This window comes from Poecilia mexicana, unplaced genomic scaffold (assembly GCF_051168715.1).
Source record: "Poecilia mexicana isolate PSO_F unplaced genomic scaffold, ASM5116871v1 scaffold_11, whole genome shotgun sequence".
Taxonomy (NCBI): Eukaryota; Metazoa; Chordata; class Actinopteri; order Cyprinodontiformes; family Poeciliidae; genus Poecilia; species Poecilia mexicana.
The window spans coordinates 24,351,473-24,357,472 of NW_028263380.1; positions in this window are offsets into that span (position 1 = coordinate 24,351,473).

Genomic DNA, 6,000 nt, shown 5'->3' on the forward strand with positions numbered 1-6,000 from the left:
CATCATTTGGCAGTCATGGAAACTTTTTATTTTCAGACAGTGCTCTCATTTGTCATTGATCCTTTAGCTTTGTTCTGTGTCTTAAAAGACAGATGTCACATCAGACGATCATTTTCGTTGTGGTAAAATGAAGCTCTCCTGGACTTTCCCTCCTGTTTCTTTCCTCCATACATCCTTTTGATAAAATTCTGTAATCCCCTTTGGGAAAAGATAACATTCAACCAATCAGCATTTAACTGTGGCACAACAACTCCAAGGAGTCTGGACTGACAGTTGTGAATGTCGAGAGATACCCAGAACTGAGTCCGCATCAGAAGATAATTCATCTGAATGCTGAGTGAATACACAGCACATGCTAACATCAACAAAATGTGGAGGTTTTTTTTATTGCTCGTCATGAATTCAAATGTATTAATGTGGCATTATGGGTTATGAATAGATAGAAAAGGCAACACTCACTTGTGGGTGCATAGTATTAAGACATTACTATGCACCCACATAGTAATGTGGGTGCATTACTATGTGCACCCACATTACTATGACGTAATTGTGCCTTTCCAAGTGTAGTAAACATTTAATTATAGTTCAGGGTTGGCAGCACATAAACATGACAGTCTTGACTGGATGCGATCAGATTGTGTGCCCTGGAGCCTCAGGCTAGTAAAACCAGCAGTAAAAGAGCAATATTTCAGAAAGACTCTTGTACCGTATAAAAAGGATGTCAAGTGTTGTCACTCTTTTTAATGTCTCATTTCACTCCCCAGCTTCGCGGCTCTATGAGGTTCTCCTTCTCCTTCCCGGTGTTCTGACTGTCTGTGCTTTAATCATTTTACTTTACTTTTTAATCCAAAGTATCATTAGCAGTTTGTAAGTTAGGATTTTTTCAGCAAATTCAAAATGGTTGTCTAAACAAAGTTTTTTTTTTTCTTTTTGAAATTGTCCTTCTACAAATATTGTTTTTGTTTTGTGTTTTCAAAGTAAACCTAATGAATTGAGTTTTAATTTGTCTGAAGCTTTTTTTGTCACTGTGTCAGTGAAATTAGCACAATCCACTTTTACAAAGAATATTCATCAGTTCTGGACTGATGGCATGTTGTGCAGTGTAAGCACAGTGTAAGTTTCCACGCCAAAGTGGTACTTAAAGGTAAAACCTTCACCGACACCAGGCTGTGACAGGTTTAGGTGCTTAAGGGCCCGTAACTTAAAGAAATGATTCTGCCTGTGCAACAAAACGAAACAAAGAGAAACTAATTCCCCTGGCATCTGGAAACATGTTGCATCATGTCAGTTACACTTTGTTGAGTCTTTATGTTAATGACTTTTCACGTCATCAGGAGGGAGCAAGGAAGATAAAGGAAGAGGAAGCTATGTCAGCATTTAATGTTTACTGAATGAACTTAATCAGTAAAACGTGAGAAGAGCATCCAGTTGTTAAAAGACTAACTTCCTGAGACATCATCCCGTCATGACACGTGAACTCACTCATCGTGGGTTTAAGAGGTTCCCTGTCTCTTTCCCGGTGTTCTGACGGTCTGTGCTACCTTGTTAGATTCTCCTACAGTAGTACGGATAGATAACTATATCTGTTGGTGCTACCTGTCTAAAATTTCACATGGAAAACATTTAAAACTCTTTACATTAGAGCAGCAAACTGTCACGTATTGCTGGTTCAATACAAACAAGTTTAAGACAAAATGGGAAGATCTCTGAATTAAAAGCTCCTGTTTCTTCAATTTTCCACAGGTAAATCTGTAAATGTAATCATCAAAAGCCAAATAACAAACTCATTTGTTATTTTAAAACTCAAAATGCACATTCCACTCCACGCTGACCCAGAAGAAGAGCTGTTGAATGTAGTTATCTGCAACTATGAGCTGATCTCATTCATGAGCCACTTTGGAGCCGAAAGAGCTGAATCTTTTTAGTGATCCGAGCCAAAAGAGCCCTGTTCTCTCAAAAGAGCCAGAATTCCCACGCTGCCGTGAGCCCGTCCCCCCTCCCTGAGCTCTGACAGGTGGTCAGTCCCACAGTAACCTGATTCAGAAAACCTCACCTGCACACAGAGACCCCACCCTCAGGAGTAAAAATGGAAACTAATCTTAGAGTTTTCTATTTGCAGACAAAACACTGGCTAAGACAAAAACAAACACATGAAGATTGATTTATACTGACTTACATTGTTATGGAGAATTAACTTTCTCTGATATATACACTGCTCAAAAAAATAAAGGGAACACTCAAATAACACATCCTAGATCTGAATGAATGAAATATTCTCATTGAATACTTTGTTCTGTACAAAGTTGAATGTGCTGACAACAAAATCACACAAAAACCATCAATGGAAATCAAATTTATTAACAATGGAGGCCTGGATTTGGAGCCACACACAAAATTAAAGTGAAATGTTCCCTTTATTTTTTTGAGCAGTATATATATATATTTATGTTTTTCTAGTTTACAGTTGCAGAAATGCAAGGTAGGTGTCTGTGCATATGACATGAATTTTTAACTTTTGATATTACTGTCTTTAAATAAAGGTACATTGTGCATTGTTATTCACAAAACAACGGTTTCTCTATTTTTCCACATGTAGCATTGTTTAATGTGCTGTCCTTGATTTAAAAAAAATGAATTGGAATGAACTCAACCCCATTCTGTGTCCACATTTGAAATGAATCAAGCACAAAGCTGCTTCTTGTCAGATTTTCCTACCATAGCGCAGATAGGTAGCAATGAAGATAAGTCTGACTTTAGCTATGTCTGTCTGTCGGTGCTAGTGAGCAGGTAGGATGTATTGATAATCTGCTGAGTAAGCAGTATGTGACGTAGAATCGATATGGGCATGAGCACTACTACAAGGTAGGATGGATTAATGGGTAGCACAGATAGTTAGAACACCTGTTCATATGAACACAGAGAAACATTGATGAGTTTGTTGCAGCGGTAGACTGTTTATTGCTGCCCTCTGCTGTAACTGAAGAGAAACTGCAAAAGGTGCAAATGTCTGATCATGATTAGATGACATAATGAAGGTAAACAATAAACCTCATTATCACTTACTTCTTCTCATTCTGCTCAAACTGCTGAGCAAACTTGTGGTTGTGGCACAGGAAGAAGTAGGACTGAAACTAAACAAGCCTGACCAGCGCTCCCTCAGGCACCATTAGAGGACATTAAGTGACTGTAATAGTCTTATTGAAGCAATAAGCAAATTTGGTTTAAATAGGTTTAAGACTTACTGGACCATACAGATACCTCGTTACACACCTTTGCATGGGACATCTGCAGAAACTCGGCATAAAACAATCCTTTGAGTTTATGTTAAAAGTGACAGTGGTTCACTGGATCTGATTATTTTTAAGATGATGAGGTAAACATATATTACATTTCTCTTTTGTGAATGGGTTTTGTAGTATGTTTTGTTTGACCTTCTATGATACTTACTTCCCAGTAGTTAATCCAATTTGTACAATTGATCTGACATCAACACAGCCCACTGCATGATGCTATTACCATAACCATGTTCAGCAGTTGTTGTAATGTTCTGAAAACATTAATCTTCTACAAACGTACTTCTTCTCATTGTGGCCAAACAGACGCATCTCTGTCTGATCAGAGTATAACACTAGTACTTTGTTAAGGTGTTAGATCCAAATGAAGACCAGAGGATATCTGATGTTGGTAATGAGAGAGTTTATTGTACACTGACTTTAAAACCTCTAAGGAATGGAATAAAGCAACTCCTTTATGCCAGTGCAGGGAAATGAGGATAAAGGATATCGGCAGTAGAAAGTGGTCAGGAAGTGAACAGATGTTTAATTAGTGGGAAAGTTGATCTTATTGTATTTCACCAGTCATTTTTCCCCTTCAACTTCCTTTACCAGCTAAATTATCACATCATTTTAAGAATGAAGGAGTCATGGGTTAAAATAGTTTTGGTTCAGTTTGTGGTTTTTCATATGTTTTGGTTTCTACTTTGAGTTGCAGTTCCTCTTTTATTTTGGTAGTCTGGTTTCTCTTGTGTGTTGTTTTATTTGCTTCCTGTTTTGCGTGGAAAACATTTCCATGAGTTATATTCTGACTTTTGGTCCAACACTTCCAGACATTTTTTCTTTCAGTTTAATTGTTGTGTTCTCCTCATGTTTTGCCATTTAATGTCCTTCAGGTAAGGCAGACTTTGATTTTACAGGTCAGGAAATGATTACAAAAAATAACATGTCACTAACAAATCAGTTTTTTAAAAGTTTTGCTCTTTCTATACCGTTCACTCTTTATTTAAGAATTCATTTTTTAATTTTAGCCTTGAATTGATGGACTCTCCAGTATTTCTTAGGCCCTGGGTTGGATTTTACCTAAGCAGCAGCCCTGCGTCCCAAAACATCATTTCACACATTTCATTTATATTTCTGATGATCATAGTTTCATGGACAAAGAGATTTCTTTGTCCTAGGAACAAAGAATCTTTTATTACACAATAAATATGCAATAAATATTTTATGTAGTGTAATAACAGAATATAAAATGACTTTACATGCTGTGTTAAGCAATGTCAGCAGTAATCAGTTTATCACTTTGTACATTAACACAATTCTACGAGTTAATGTGTGTACATGTGGTAATTTATGACCACATAAAGTACACAGCTGTATTAGAAACAAACCACTGAATAAAAATTAAGTCATTGACAAAACAAATATACAGAAGTTCCAAATGCTTCAAATAAAAGTGTCATTTTAAGACTAAAAGATAATACTAAACTCATAAAATGGGGATATCCAAACATAGTGAATTGTAATGCTGAAATGCTTCTGCTTGCAGGATTATGCTTCACACGATGAGCCACTGCAACACTCTGAGATCATGAGGCCGTTTTACGATGACCCAAGAGCCGTGAGGAAGAGCAAATAAGGAAGTGGTTAAACAGTTTCAACATTTCCCAATAACAGCATAAAAATGGAGAATAAATAATAAAAAAGGTTAACTTGATGCTGAGAAAGGGGTTATTTGAAGAGTGCTGGTTTTTCTTCTCATTGAAGCAGATTGGAAATAAAACAAAATAAAATTAACTTTGCTGCGCCCTGCTGGTTGAAAGTTGAATCGCATATCTGCCCTTCAGTGAACATTTCTGCTGTTGTTCTTTGGAAATCTGATAAGCCTGCAAGATAATTATTCTGTAACACTATTTTATGTAATTTTTTATCATTAATTCGTTTTTTTAACTGCTATGCGTGAAATAATTCTAATATACTCACAATTCTGGAACTCAGACTCATTTTGGAGTTTCATCCATCCATTCCAGTTGTCATTTTAGTTCAGTTAGTTTTCTAGAACAGGCTCTGTCATATTTTTTTAATATGCAAATGTTTTGCCACACTAAATGAATGAATTTCGTCAGAAGTCTACCTTCTTCCTCAATCTAATTCTTTACTTCCTTTTCACAATGTTTTTAGAAGTCAGAGATGTTCCTGTTAACCAAAACAGCAGTAGAGACTTTAATATTATTTAATTGCTTTGAGTCATGACCTACTGCAACATTCGTCATGAGTTCATGATCCCCTGCTGTTGCAATTACCCAAGTACCCTGAGGAAGCAGCGAGGAGGAAGCTGCAGTTTCAACATCACTAGGAACCACTAAAAAAAACAAAAAACAAAAAGAGGATACATGGTAAAACATTTTTATATCTGACGGTAATAAACATTTGAAGAGAGTTAATTTTTAAAGTAAAATTCAGAATTTTCTTTTCCATTAACCGCATTGACCGCAAATAAAAGCTTTGCTGCTCTCTGCTGGTTGAAAGGTGAATGGCGGCGCTGCCATGATGTGGAAATCTTTGCTGTTTTATTTATAAATCTGCTAAACTTGTGTGAAACTTGTTCTGTAGCACTGTTTTACCTAGTTATACCATTGTTTGTCATGTTTAAACTATTTTATAGGTCACTCTATAGTATTAAGTTTCCATCATTTCCAGATACAATGTTTTGCCTTTGGTATCTTTT